Here is a 14783-nt window from a genome sequence, read left to right on the forward strand (position 1 = left end):
TAATGCCCGTTAGCGAAGGAAGTCTGCTGTCCTTACCTTGTCTAGCCTAAGTGTGATTCCAGACCCTCTGGGCAATTAGGGATGGGCAATAAATGCTGTCTATCTGGTGACACCCTCATTCTGTTAAAGGATTAAAAGAAAAACTGATTCTAACCTTCAACGGTGAGTGCAATGAAGATGTTACCACTTGGATGAATTATATTTGCCTCTTCCTCTATATGCCGATAGACAGGAGGCTCAACAATTTGAAGACCTCTCTTTGGCAACATCACGACTTGAGGAAAACCCTTTCTCCAGGCATCCAACAGAGTGAGTTAGCTGAGTCTTCAGTAGGAGTGCCTGCTACCTGGGAAGACACAGCGAGTTCTGACAACACAACTGAGTTACAAGATAGTCATTCAAAGTGTCAGGACATGAAACTTTGTCTCCAAATGGATTCTAATAAAAAAAACATATTTTGAAAGAAGGATGCTGATGGAACATTTCATTAATCATGGAGTTCAATAAATACTCAGAATTAGTTACTGATTTGGTCTCTCAACAGCTACGTGATAGATTAAAAAGTAATTGATGTTTCTTAACTGATCCAGTCAGGTTCGGCAGCTCCACTGATAACAGATACAGTTTTCATAATTTCAAGAACCAAAAATAATCATTGGCACTTTGATACCAGTCTGTAAATGCTTCTGACTGATGAATACATTAATGCATATAATGAGAATTAAAAGAAAGATCTACCTTTCTAATCACGCCAGCAGAGTTTGGAGATTGCTGTGAATGCTCTCAAAGCATTAGTGTTTTTGCACAATCACATTCCTGCTACAATAACTTCTGTGCCCTTTCCAGAAACTGAGCTAAATGTTAGAGTCAGTTAGCTCGGTTGGTTGGATGGCTGGTTTGTGATGCAGAGAGATGCCAACAGTGTGGGTTCAGTTCGTGCACCAGCTTCAGTTTTCTATAGGCCTCCGAATAGTTCCAGAGATGTAGAGGAAAGGATAGCAAAGATGACTCTCGATAGAAGTGAGAGAGAGACAGGGTAGTTCTCATGGGGGACTTCAACTTTTCAAATATTGACTGGGAACACTAAAGTACGAGTACTATAGATGGGTCAGTTTTTGTCCAGTGTGTGCGGGAGGGCTTCCTGACACATAAATAGACAGGCCAACAAGGGGCGAGGCCACATTAGATTTGGTACTGGGTAATGAGCCTGGCCAGGTATTAGACTTGGAAGTAGGTGAGCACTTTGGTGATAGCGATCACAATTCTGTTATGTTTACTTTAGTGATAGAAAGGGATAGGTGTATACCACTGGGCAAGAGTTACAGCTGGGGGAAAGGCAATTACGATGTGATTGGGCAAGGTTTGGGAAGCATAGGATGGGGAAGGAAATTGCAGGGGATGGGCACATTAGAAATGTGGAGCTTATTCAAGGAAAAGCTCCTGTGTGTCCTAGATAAGTATGTACCTGTCAGGCAGGAAGGAAGCTGTACAGCACGGGAGCTGTGGTTTACGAAGGAAGTGGAATCTCTGGTCAAGAGGAAGAAGGCGGCTTATGTTAGGATTAGATGTGATGGCTCAGTTAGGGCACTTAAGGATTACAAGGTAGCCAGGAAAGACCTAAAGAGAGAGCTCAGAAGAGACAGGAGGAGTCATGAGAAGTTGTTGGTGGATAGGACCAGGGGAAACCCTAAGGCTTTCTCTAGGTATTTAAGGAGTAAAAGAATGACGAGAGTAAGATTAGGGCCAATCAAGGATAGTAGTGGGAAGTTGTGTATGGAGTCAGAGGAGATAGGGGAAGCACTAAATGAATATTTTTGACAGTATTCACTCTAGAAAATGATAATGTTGTCGAGAAGAATATTGAGATACAGGCTACGAGACTAGGTGGGATTGAGGTTCACAAGGAAGAAGTATTAGAAATCCTGCCGAGTGTGAAAATAGATAAGTCCCCTGGGCCGGATGGAATTTATCTTCGGATACTCTGGGAAGCCAGGGAGGAGATTGCTGAGCCTTTGGCATTGATCTTTAAATCATCATTGTCTACAGGAATAGTGCCAGAAGATTGGAGGAGAGCAAATGTGGTTCCCCTTGTTCAAGAAGGGGAGTAGAGACAATCCTGATAATTATAGACCAGTGAGCCTTACTTCAGTTGTTGTTAAAGTGTTGGAAAAGGTGAGAAGAGATAGGATTTATAATCATCTAGAAAAGAATAATTTGATTAGGGGTAGTCAGCACGGTTTTGTGAAGGGGAGGTTGTGCCTCACAAACCTTTTTGAGTTTTTTTGAGAAGGTGACCAAACAGGTAGGTGAGAGTAAACTGGTTGATGTGGTGTATATGGATTTCAGCAAGGTATTCGATAAGGTTCCCCACAGTAGGCTATTGTACAAAATGCGGAGGAATGGGATTGTGGGAGATATAGCAGTTTGGATCAGTCATTGGCTTGCTGAAAGAAGATAGAGGGTGGTGGTTGATGGGAAATGTTCATCCTGGAGTCTAGTTACTCGTGGTGTACCACAAGGGTCGGTGTTTGGTCCACTGCTGCTTGTCATTTTTATAAATGACCTGGATGAGGGCATAGAAGGGTGGGTTAGTAAATTTGCAGACGACACTAAGGTCAGTGGAGTTGTGGATAGTGACGAAGGATGTTGTAGGTTACAGAGAGACATAGATAAGCTGCAGAGCTGCGCTGGGAGGTGGCAAATGGAGTTTAATGTGGACAAGTGTGAGGTGATTCACTTTGGTCGGAGTAACCGGAATGCAAAGTACTGGCCTAATGGTATGATTCTTGGTAGTGCAGATGAGCAGAGAGATCTTGGTGTTCATGTACACAGATCCTTGAAAGTTGCCACCCAGGTTGACAGGGTTGTTAAGAAGGCTTACAGTGTTTTAGCTTTGATTAATAGAGGGATCGAGTTGCGGAACCATGAGGTTACGCTGCAGCTGTACAAAACTCTGGTGCGGCCACACTTGGAGAATTGTGTACAGTTCTGGTCACCGCATTATAAGAAGGATGTGGAAGCTTTGGAAAGGGTGCAGAGGAGATTTACTAGGATGTTGCCTGGTATGGAGGGAAGGTCTTACGAGGAAAGGCTGAGGGACTTGAGGCTTGTTAGAGAGAAGAAGGTTGAAAGGTGACTTAATAGAGACATATAAGATAATCAGAGGGTTAGATAGGGTGGACAGGGAGAGCCTTTTTCCAAGTATGGGGACGGCGAGAACGAGGGGGTGATGGATATAGGACAGATGTCAGAGGTAGTTTCTTTACTCAGAGAGTAGTAAGGGTATGGAATGCTTTGCCTGCAACGGTAGTAGATTCGCCAACTTTAAGTACATTTAAGTCGTCATTGGACAAGCATATGGATGTACATGGAACAGTGTAGGTTAGATGGGCTTCAGATTGGTATGACAGGTCAGCACAACATCGAGGGCTGAAGGGCCAGTACTGCGCTGTAATGTTCTATGTTAAGTTATCACGAAGGACTCTCCTTCTCAACCTCTGGTGACCCTCAGGTTAAACCACCACCAGTTGTTGCTTTCTTGAATGAGGGGGTGGGCCTATGGTGAATTTATAGCCTGAAACTTCAGATTTACAACATTGTCCACCTCTCCTATTTTCTCTCCGGCTCTCACTGCCCTTGTTATTCACACTTCACCTGTTTCTTTTGTGCCATTTTCAACATTTATTCGATTCAACCATCCTTTATGGTCTGTTGCATCACCTGATGATGGTTTGATGGGTGTTTTGTTTTATCTGTTTGTATTTTTCCATCTTCCAGAATCTCCCCTCTCAGAAAACCTTCTCTGTTCTATTCCTAAGTGTGTCTGTCTCTTAAATGCTCTCAGTTGGGAAGAAGACGGTGAAGCTGAAAGGTTGAGCATTTTCCCAGTACAAATGTTCACAAACCCGCCATATTTTTCCATTTTGGTTGCTTTTTTTGTTTCAGATTTCTAGCAAGTGGAGTTTTTCCTGCTAAACAGAATTATCTGTCATGGCAGTGAAGTGATGGCAACAGGGGAGATTTGAAGATCAGATTGTGCTTCTGTGACAATTCACAGCTTTCCTGAGTGCTTCCAAAGTGCTGTTAGTTATTTTTTCTTACTAAATTATAGTTTTGAAGATTCTTAGGTTGGATGTGTCAATGTTCACATCCTGAAAGACTCACTTGTTAATTTTGTCTTTGAATATACTTAACCAACTGATTTGAAACATTAAGATGATGTTTCATAAATTGCAAAACACAATTAGTGTCGGAGTAACCCAAATTGAGAAAAAGACTGCTTCAGAATGTGGAAGTGTATGAAAATAAGAACTAGGAACAGGCAGAGTAGGCCATTTGGCCCCTCCAGCCTGTTCTGCTATTTGCTGAGATCTGATTGCTAGCTGAATTCCACTTTCCTGTACATCCCTTACACCTTTTGATTGCACGGTTTGTAAATAATCTGTCCCCACCACTCCCTCAACAATGAGAGCAGATTGACTCGTTATTTATGACTCACTTCAAGTTATTTGCCACAATCAAATGAAGCCACAACAAACCCGACTCCATATTCCCACTCTATTAAGTAATTTTGCACGTGAATTTGGCAGAGAGTACTTTTACGCCAATCTTTTCTTTCTCTTGAACTGAAAGTCTAGGCCAGGTATTTGATATTGCTGTTGGGGGGGGGGGGGGGGGGGGGGGCCTGGCAGATTGTTCCCAACTTTCGACTGAAGTGAGCTTTCAGAATAAGAAGAAACAGTGGCGTGGTGGTTCAGTGGTTAGCACTACGGCCTCACAGTGCCATGGACACAGGTTCGATTCCAGCCTCAGGTGACTCTCTGTGTGGAGTTTGCACATTCTCCCCGTGTCTGCGTGGGTTTCCTCCGGGTGCTCCAGTTTCCTCCCACAGTCCAAAGATGTATAGGTGAGGTGAATTGCCCATGCTGTTCAGGGATGTGTAGGTTAGGTGCATTAGCCAGGGGTAAACGTAGAGTAAGAGGGCAGAGGAATGGGTCTGGGTGGGATACTCTTTGAGGGGGGGGGGGGGGGGCGGAGGGGGTCAGTGTGAACAAATGGCCTGTTTCCACACTTTAGATTATAGAATCCCTATGATCGTATGAAATAAAGGGTCAACTGATGCTTTATGAACTGAGCACATGGTTACTCAGGAATGGCTCTATTCACCAGAGAATGGAATGAGTTGCTATGTCAGAAAGGGGGAAACCAGACAATTTGACAATAATGAAGGAGGCTATTTGACCCATCATGTCTGCCCTAGCCCCCGAAACAGCTATCCAGCTAGTCTCACTCTCCACCTTTATTTCCATAGCCCTCTAACTTCATCACTTTCAAACATTTATCCAGCTCTCTTTTGAATGATGCAGGAACAAACAGCTTTGCTTCCATTCTGACCTGTCCAGGCTCTCTTCAATGTCTTGGTAAAGCAAATGGTCACCTTGAGTTGGAAGGTGTTGCTATGTTTGCTGGCAGGGACTGCCGTGCACCCAGCAATAACACTGACATCGATGCCCCACCCATGTGCCCTTGGGGTTTGAGGCACAGAAGGTTATCACAAAGATGAGGAGGAAGAATCAGTGGTTACTGCTGTTTTCAGAGAAGTGGTTCTGACAACATTCGTTGTGGGGCATAATCGGTTTGAGGGTTTCCGTTGGTACACTTCAGCTTGTTGTGGAGGACACAGTACGTACAATATTTAATATTTTCCAGCCACAATTACAGTACAGCCCCTTAAACATCAAGGTTCTCTGAACTCTACACCACACATGAATTATAAACGATAGTGAGTCCTATCCATTTAGATGTCAGCACATATCATTGGTAACTGGAGAATTACACTATCAGACAGGCATTAGTATGAGCCTTCCTCATTTGTCAGGATTTTGCCTGACTGCAATTCTGTGCACGTACAGAACAGTCGGACACACTACTTCACCAAAGAGTAAAGTCAAGCCTGTCCTCACCAGATAGCTACACAAATGCAAATGTGTTTTGGGCAGTGACCAGCAGCAAGAAGAATGATGGACCTTCTTTACAAACACAAAGACACTGCTGCCGGACGCTCAACACATCCTCAAAATACTTCCATCAATTGTGTGAAGCGCCACAGGAAATCTTTCGTGATGTCAAAGAGGCACAAAGTTTAAATGCAAGTTGCTGTTAACATAGGTTGACAACAGAGTAGTAAAAATGAAATGAAATACCCTATTACAGAATCTTATTTGTGGAACGATTTAGAGAAAGGGGTAGGGATCTGTCTGAAACCATCAGCACAGTCCTTAAGACACAGAAACATTGCTTAACATATCACAAACCACACACTCAGTTCAGACATCATTAGCAACGCCACAGGGACTTCCTGAGACCTTTGGAGTTTTTGTTCCTAATCGGTGGCCTTGCCTTGATTCTTAAAAGACAACGGTGATGCTTGCTGTCACTTGGGGAGTGCTTAATCAGTATTTATCACAGGATGTAGAGTGCACCAACAGGAAGTCTGACAGCATTTTGACCAGCTGGATGTTGTACTCTGATCCTTTTGCTGTCTAGCAGGTCTCTGATCTTAATTGCTGAACTCAACAGAGAATAGGAACCATTTTGGCTTCATAAACAAGCCTTAAGATGTACACTATGTAAAGAGACCGCTTTATCAATTCATCCAGGTAATGATGGGTAGATTTCCTTATCATGAAAATTAGAGATGAATAAAAAGGTCCATGATTTGTAGAAGGTTTGGCAGACAGGTCTGCTCTGTTTCATATTGATTAAAGGACTCCGAGACCTTTAAAACTTTGATTAATGAATGACTAAAATTTGTGCCTTACTTATTAAGGTCTTGTTAATGACACTGTTGATGAAATCAAGCAACATTTCATATCGGAAGACTTAAATCTAAATGTGTTTATACATCAATTTTTGTTATTGCTCCTGGGGTGTGGGCATCACTGGCCGGGCCAGCATTTATTGCCCATCCCTAATTGCCCAAAGGGCAGTTACAAATCAACCATGTTGTTGTGGGTCTGGAGTCACAAGTAGGCCAGATCAGGTAAGGATGGCAGATTTCTTTCCCTAAAGGACGAGTGAAGAATAAAGAACAATAGAGCATAGGAACAGGCCCTTCGGCCCTACAAACCTGTGCCACCACATTTTGCCCTTCTATGCTAAAACTGCCTTCACTTACAGGATCCAAATCCCTCTATTCTATTGCTAATCATATATTTGTCCAGATGTTTCTTGAATGTTGCTATGATATCTGCTTCCACTACCTTCCCTTTGTGCAAAAAACATGCCTCACACATCTCTTTAAAACAACTTCCCCCCCTCACACCTTGAACCTGTGTCCCCTAATAGTTGACCCCTCCAGCCTGGGAAAAAGCCTCATACTTTCCACTCTATCCATGCCATTCACAATCTTATAAACTTCTATCGGGTCATCCTACAACCTCCTGTGTTCTAGTGAAAACAAACCCAGTCAATCCAACCTTTATTCATAGCTCAAACCCAGTCTATCAAAACTTTCATCGGTAAAGTCCCCTATACCAGGCAACATCCTGGTAAACCTTGAAAAGTGAAGGCCCATTGAAAGTGCATTGGTGTCATGGAATTTACAACTGAGGAACAACCTAGAACAAGGTTTGCTGTTTACCACAATCTGCTGGAGAAAGTATGCCACAGCCTGAGCATCTTCTGTTGTTTTCTTTCACAATGCAACATGAACCCTAAGACCATAAGACCATAAGACATAGGAGTGGAAGTAAGTCCATTCGGCCCATCGAGTCCACTCCACCATTCAATCATGGCTGATGTGCATTTCAGCTCCACTTACCAGCATTCTCCCCGTAGCCCTTAATTCCTCTAGACAACAAGAATCTATCAATCTCGGAGGGGCTGTCCAGGTCAATCCCACCTCTCGTCATCTTGAGAGCCTGTCCAGGTCAATCCCACCCCTCATCACCCTGTGGGCCAATCCAGGTCAAACACACCCCCCTCATCACCCTGTGGGCCTGTCCAGGTCAAACACACCCCCTCATCACTCTGTGGGCCTGTCCAGGTCAAACACACCCCCCTCATCACCCTGTGGGCCTGTCCAGGTCAGACACACACCCCCCTCATCACTCTGTGGGCCTGTCCAGGTCAATCACACCCCTTATTACCAACAAACCTAAAGGAAAGTCACACCAACTACAGTAACAAACTCAAAGGGAAAAACACGGAGAGAACCAAGTGAAGCAGACAGAAAGCCAGGCGAGTGGCCGTTCACTCCTACACTCCTGCCATGTGGCTTGTACAGGCTTTGGGGAGTCAGGTGCTTTACTTGTTCCAGTCCATGACCTGCTCCTGTATACAAACTGCATACAGCTTTTTCCCTACCAGCACCTGTTCAAATGGTAGGGATAGAAAACAAAACTTAAATTCTTTCTATATGCAAAGGCAGAATTATACAACAGCAACAAATTTACTGAGCAAGGCAGAATAGTTTTTTTTTTAATCATTCTGCTCTGATGATGAGTCATTGGACTTGAAATGTTAACACTGCTTTTTGCTCACAGACCCTGCCAGACTTGCTGAGTTTCCCCACCAATTTCTGGTTGTGATTCTGATGTTGAGAAGAGCCCTGCTGAACGTAATTCCACCCTAAATTCCTCTAAAGCGCAGTCTAAGTTTGAAATGCTTTGGAAGTATGCTATGAGTCCCGGATGAACGTTATTTAAGAATGGTACATATTTAACATGAGAGAACAGGGTGAAAAAGAGCTCCCTGAGCAATACAGAAGGTTATTTCCTCAGCTTGCAGAAACTCAGCTATTTGCACAATCAAAAGATGAGCTAATCAAAGATAGAATCACAGAGGAGCATGTAACCACACAGGCTGGAATCTGAACTGAGAACACGAAATGCTGGAGGTCACAGTTGGTCAGGCAGCATCCGTGGAGAGAGTCAAGAGTGTGTTGCTGGAAAAGCACAGCAGGTCAGGCAGCATCCGAGGAGCAGGAGAATCGACGTTTTGAGCATAAGCCCTTCTTCAGAAATCAGGCTGGTGGGTCAAGGCCTGATAAAGGGATTATGCCCAAAACATCGATTCTCCTGCTCCTTGGATGCTGCCTGACCTGCTGTGCTTTTCCAGCACCACACTCTTGACTCTGATCTCCAGCATCTGCAATCCTCACTTTCTCCTAGAATCATGTTAGATACTTGAGATCTGACCACGACACGACGATTGCTTACAAAATTAAATCAGACTCCAAAAGAAGTTATAAATGTGTGCAGAAGGCCTGAGTTTGTAAATTAACAGCTACAGTGCACAGCCAGGGAGAACAGAAGGGTCTGTCCACATCCTGGAGAGGCAGTCCCAGTCTGTCACTGGGGTGAAAACCAGTCTGCAGTTTTTAAAGTGTGACGATGTGTAGTAAAGCAGTAAGTATCCACAAAAAGGTCAACGGAAAAACCAAGCTCAAAGGACAAGTTGTGAATCTTGTGGTGATCACATTAAAATAAACAAGAGAGCATATCCAACGTGGGGAAAACAGTTTTTTAATCTGCTAGTAGCTAAGTCATTTTGCATGCATGTGTTTAGCAAGGAAGCAGGAATATATGCTTATATGTACATGAATAAGAAAGGTTTGGAGGGAAGCGGACCAGGGGCAGGCAGATGGGACGAGTTTGGTTTGGGTTTACATTCGGCATGGTAAACCATGCTGTTTAAGTCTATGATTCAAAGTCTTAGGGCTAAAGGGATCAAAGGTCAAGAGGAGAAAGCAGGAACAGGGGACTGAGTTGGATGATCAGCCGTGATCATATTAAATGATGGAGCAGGCTCGAAGGGCTGAATGGCCTCCTCCTGCTCCAAGTTTCTATGTTTCTCAGTCAGACACAGATTTGGACAAACCAAGTGCGATCCGTGGAGAGATGGATAAAGATCCAGACAATCCAATCTGCACTTTCGAGCAGCTAGCAATATCAAATCGAAAGGAGAACACTGGCTTGTAATTATTGTGTTGAAGACAGCAGAATGCGAGCAGCGAGTGAAGATGAAGTGCCCACTTTTTGCAGCAGTCTGTAAAGGCCCACCAGACAGCAATCCTAAAGTGAACCCTGAAAGGGAAGGTTCAAACTCTGCGACAGGACGATCCTCACCCCACTCAGATAAAATAGTCTGACACCCCAACGCTATGATGTGGAACTGCAGATTTTAGACACAGTGCTAAAGTCAGTCATTTCAGCAGAAGCAAGTCGAAAACTTGTTTTCATTAGAGAGAAGAAAGTCGAGAGGTCATTTAATTGAGATGTGTAAGAGAACCAGAGAGTTAGATAAGTGGACAGGGAGAGCCTTTTTCCTCGGATGGTGATGGTGAACATGAGGGGACATAGCTTTAAATTGAGGGGTGACAGATACGGGACAGATGTCAGAGGGAGTTCTTTTACTCAGAGAGTAGTAAGGGCGTGGAACACACTGCCTGCGACAGTTGTAGACTTGCTAACTTTAAGGGCATTTAAATGGTCATTGGATAAACATATGGATGAAAATGGAATAGTGTAGGTTAGATGGGCTTCAGACTGGTTCCACAGGTCGGCGCAACATCGAGGGCTGAAGGGCCTGTACTGCGCTGGAATGTTCTATGTTCTAACCTAGACTTTTAACCTGAAATGCTCCAGAGGAGATTTACTGTGTTTTGTTTGCAAACCACACCAACTGACAAACATTTTAAAAGGATCATATGGGCCAGGCATGGAAACAGTTGCCAACACATGAGAAGTCATGTAAATATTTCATTACTTGGGATGTTTGGATTGAAATGCAACCATGTTCAAATGTCCTCTTGGTCTTCCAAAGCTATAATCGCCTACACACACTGTAGGCAAACATATTCAATTCCAAAAAGACTTTGTGTTGAACACACTGCTGCGTTGAACAATCAAAACAGTTGGGTAGATTTCAATATTGTAGCTTCCAGACCTGCTGAGTGTTTCCACCACTTCCTGTTTTGAATCTCTAAATCTTTGCTCTAAAATTTTATTTTGTTGAGCACCTTGGGCTAAAGCCACTCAAAGGGCTGAGTTTTGTAGAGACAATGGACCCTTGAAATGGCTTAAAAAGCCATGAAATGACTGCATCACCCCAGACCCATTTTACTTAAATCATGAGAAAGCCATGAACCAGGGATCAATGGTCATGGGAAGCAAGTGGGGTCAGGGGATTGAGTCAAATGATCAGCCATGATCAGATTGAATGGCAGGGCAGGGCAGGCTCAAAGGACTGAATGGCCTACTCCTGTTCCTATTGCAAATTGGCTTAGAGTGAGAATTTCACTTGCACATTATGGAGCACAGGGTCCCCCAAATCAGCCCATAAGTTGCTGCCATGATGCCCACAACCCAAGCACCCTTTCACCATTGGTAAAATATCAGTAATGGGAGAAATGGGTTGGGGAGGGGGTGGGTGGTGAGCAGGGGGCCCTTGAGAGAGCACTGATTTAACCGGTTTTCACTGTACCCCCCGGCCAGCTCACTCTCAGATTAGGGTGCAATATTCTAACTGATCAATGCAAATCCAATGTGACTCGACAAGACTTTGTGATGCTGAGCACCTCTGTGATTCCAGTAATGATTAGATTAGATTACTTAGTGTGGAAACAGGCCCTTTGGCCCAACAAGTCCACACCGACCCTCTGAAGAGAAACCCACCCAGACCCATTCCTCTACATTTACCCCTTCACCTAACACTACTGGCAATTTAGCACGGCCAATTCACCTAACCTGCACATCTTTGGACTGTGGGAAGAAACTGGAGCACCTGGAGGAAACCCACGCAGACACGGGGAGAATGTGCAAATTCCACACAGACAGTCACCTGAGGCGAGAATTGAACCTGGGTCTCTGGCGCTGTGAGGCAGCATTGCTAACCACTGTGCCACTGTTATGATTCTGTGGTGGGACGTCTGCCTACAATGGCTCTTAAAGTTGTGGGTGCACAGAATATTCAAAGGAGCGTCCAAAAATGCACAGAGCAGGCTTGCCTAGTTCAGATGAAAGCTGAAACCCTCCGAAAACCCCAAATAACAGATTTCTTCACAATCACAGAGCATAGCGTTCATGATAAAGTAAATCCCCTGCACTTGGCAAAATGCCTTAGAAAGGCATTATCTCTCTGTCATTTAGCTTGCCGATTAGCTCATTGAAAGGTTTACTGGACATTTTCCCATATTTGTTTAGAAGATTGTCAAATTCCAGCCAGCTTCGACGATATGAGAGGCTTTTTCTCAACAACTCTCAATAGAACACATGAAAACCTGATCCCTTGCTCCTTATCCTGGCGATTCCCCTAATTCTCCACCTGCCAGGTGCATCTTGGATCCTGTAGAACATCTGCCTCAGTCCCACCCAGAAGAACACTGAATGAAATAAAACAAAGAGCTGCAAGCTGAAGCAAAACAAAACCCAGAAATTTAATGTATTTGTGTAGATCTGTAGCTCGGTTTTGGTTGAACTTGTTGGTTGGTTTGCTGAGCTGGTTGATTATTTTGCAAACGCTTCGTCTCCCGACTGGGTGACGTCTTCAGTGCTGTTTATTGTGATCTGCCCAGAATTGGTACAGCTCTGTCTGTCGCAGGTCCCAGTTTTGTGCTGTAGTGCTCTGTAGGTGGGGGTCTATTCTAATGTGTTTACTTATGGAACTAAATGGATGAATACCGTGCCTCCAGGAATTCCCGAGCTTGGTTTTATTTACAAGGGAAATTCTCAAGGCCTGGTAGACAGCCGCTCGTTCCACAAATAAACAGGGAGAAAGTGAGGACTGCAGATGCTGGACATCAGAGTCAAACAGTGTGGTGCTGGAAAAAGCACAACAGGTCAGGCAGTATCTGAGGAGCAGGAGGGCTTATGCTCGAAACATCGATTCTCTTGGTCCTCGGATGCTGCCTGACCGGCTGTGCTTTTCAAGCACTGCACTGTTCGACTCCATAAATAAACACGCTGAAGTAGACCCCATCTACGGAGCACTACAGCACAAAACTGGAAATAGAACAACCCGCCATATAAATTGTGGCCAGATCACAACAACAGTGCTCCATCCACAGGCTACACAGCACTGAGGATGTTATGCAAAACATTTGCAAAATAACCAACTGGCTCGGCGAACCAACCAACAGCTTCAAAACAGAAATTGCTGCCTCACAGCGCCAGAGACCTGGGTTCAATTCCCACCTCAGGCGACTGTCTGTGTAGAGTTTGCACGTTCTCCCTGTGTCTGCGTGGGTTTCCTCCGGGTGCTCCGGTTTCCTCCCACAGTCCAAAAAAAATGTGCAGGTCAGGTGAACTGCCATGCTAAATTGCCCGTAGTGTTAGGTAAAGGGGTAAATGGAGGGGAATGGGTCTGGGTGGGTCGTGCTTTGGCAGGTTGGTATGGACTTATTGGGCCGAAGGGCCTGTTTCCACACTGTAAGTAATCTAATCTAATCTAAAGAGTCCAGTGACACTACTTCAGAAAGTTGTAATGAAGACTCACTTGAGTTGAAACGTTAAATATTTGTGTTTCCACAGATATAGCCAGACCTGCTGAGCTCCTCCAGCAAATGTTGTTTGTGTGTGTGGATGACACAAATCTCTGAGAACACGGAATGAATTCTGTAGGAGTGAAGGGTAGCTTCATTGCTCAATGCAGAGTTAATTCCTTCTTGTGATAAATAAACACAATTAAGAGTGTCTGGAATTAATTTACAGGTTGACTAAAACCTCAATGATAATTTTCCACCACAGATTAGTAACAGGCCTGGTACAAACCTGAATATCTGTAAAGTCTGTTTAGTGAATGTTATTGACTGTGCATAAGACACAGAGAAAAGTCCCTGACTCTGGTTCTCAACTAATCTGACGAGAGAAATAGTTTCCACCAGCTGGTGCGCCAATAACTAGAGGAAACAGGATTCAAACAGTTTTTTTTAAGATTAGATTACCTACAGTGTGCAAACAGGCCCTTTGGCCCAACAAGTCCACACCGACCCTCCGAAGAGCTATCCACCCAGACCCCATTCCCCTACATTTACCCCTTCACCTAATACTAAGGGCAATTTAGCACGGCCAATTCACCTGACCTGCACATTTTTTTTGGACTGTGGGAGAAAACCGGAGCACCCGGAGGAAACCCAAGTAGACACGGGGAGAATGTGCAAACTCCACACAGACAGACAGTTGCCTGAGGTGGGAATTGAACCCAGGTCCCTGGTGCTGTGAGGCAGCAGCAGTGCTAATCATTGAGCCACCGTGCCGCCCTTGGCAAAAGAACCTGAATGAAACCGAGGATTTTTTTTTGTAACCCAGTGAAGTTGTTCTCATCTGGAAAGCACAGTCTGTGAAGCTGTTAGAAACAGACTGAATAATGACTTTTACAAGAGAATTGTCTATTTGGGGATAAGGCAGGAACAGGACACTGATTGTGGATGATCAGCCATGATCATAATGAATGGTGGTGTTAGCTCGAAGGGCCGAATGGCCTATTCCTGCACCTATTGTCTATTGTCTAGAAATATATACACACCTGCAAAAAAATGAAACTGAAGGGCTACGAAGAGACAGCAGAGGTGGCTAAACTGTACTTTCAAAGGGTAGGAAGGATGAATGGCCTCTTCCGTGCTGTTTAGTTTCAGGATGGTAAAGGCAACATGGCAATCAATTGGTTAACCATTGGAACCATTTTATTATTTATAACTGGGCACACACTTATAAGAGAAAGAAGCAGAGTGGGCATGTAAGAGAGCCGGTCAGGAGAGTGGGTGTAGGAGATAGAGAGCTAGT

The 14783-nt window shown here is 44.3% G+C and overlaps 1 protein-coding gene across 2 annotated transcripts in view; it reads right to left on the minus strand.

Annotated features, from left to right (window-relative positions):
• Positions 1–14783, minus strand: part of LOC140478698 (sodium/hydrogen exchanger 9-like) — a 480261-nt gene that overhangs the window by 71164 nt on the left and 394314 nt on the right. The window contains exon 15 of one of the 2 annotated variants that reach the window (XM_072572001.1): positions 12374–12385. The exons of the other annotated variant lie outside the window; for it this stretch is intronic. The gene's annotated coding sequence lies outside the window, so the exon portion shown is untranslated. Of the gene's footprint in view, positions 1–12373; positions 12386–14783 lie in introns of those variants that run through there. 2 annotated transcript variants of the gene reach the window in all.

The sequence above is a fragment of the Chiloscyllium punctatum genome, chromosome 6 (genome assembly GCF_047496795.1).
Source record: "Chiloscyllium punctatum isolate Juve2018m chromosome 6, sChiPun1.3, whole genome shotgun sequence".
NCBI lineage: Eukaryota > Metazoa > Chordata > Chondrichthyes > Orectolobiformes > Hemiscylliidae > Chiloscyllium > Chiloscyllium punctatum.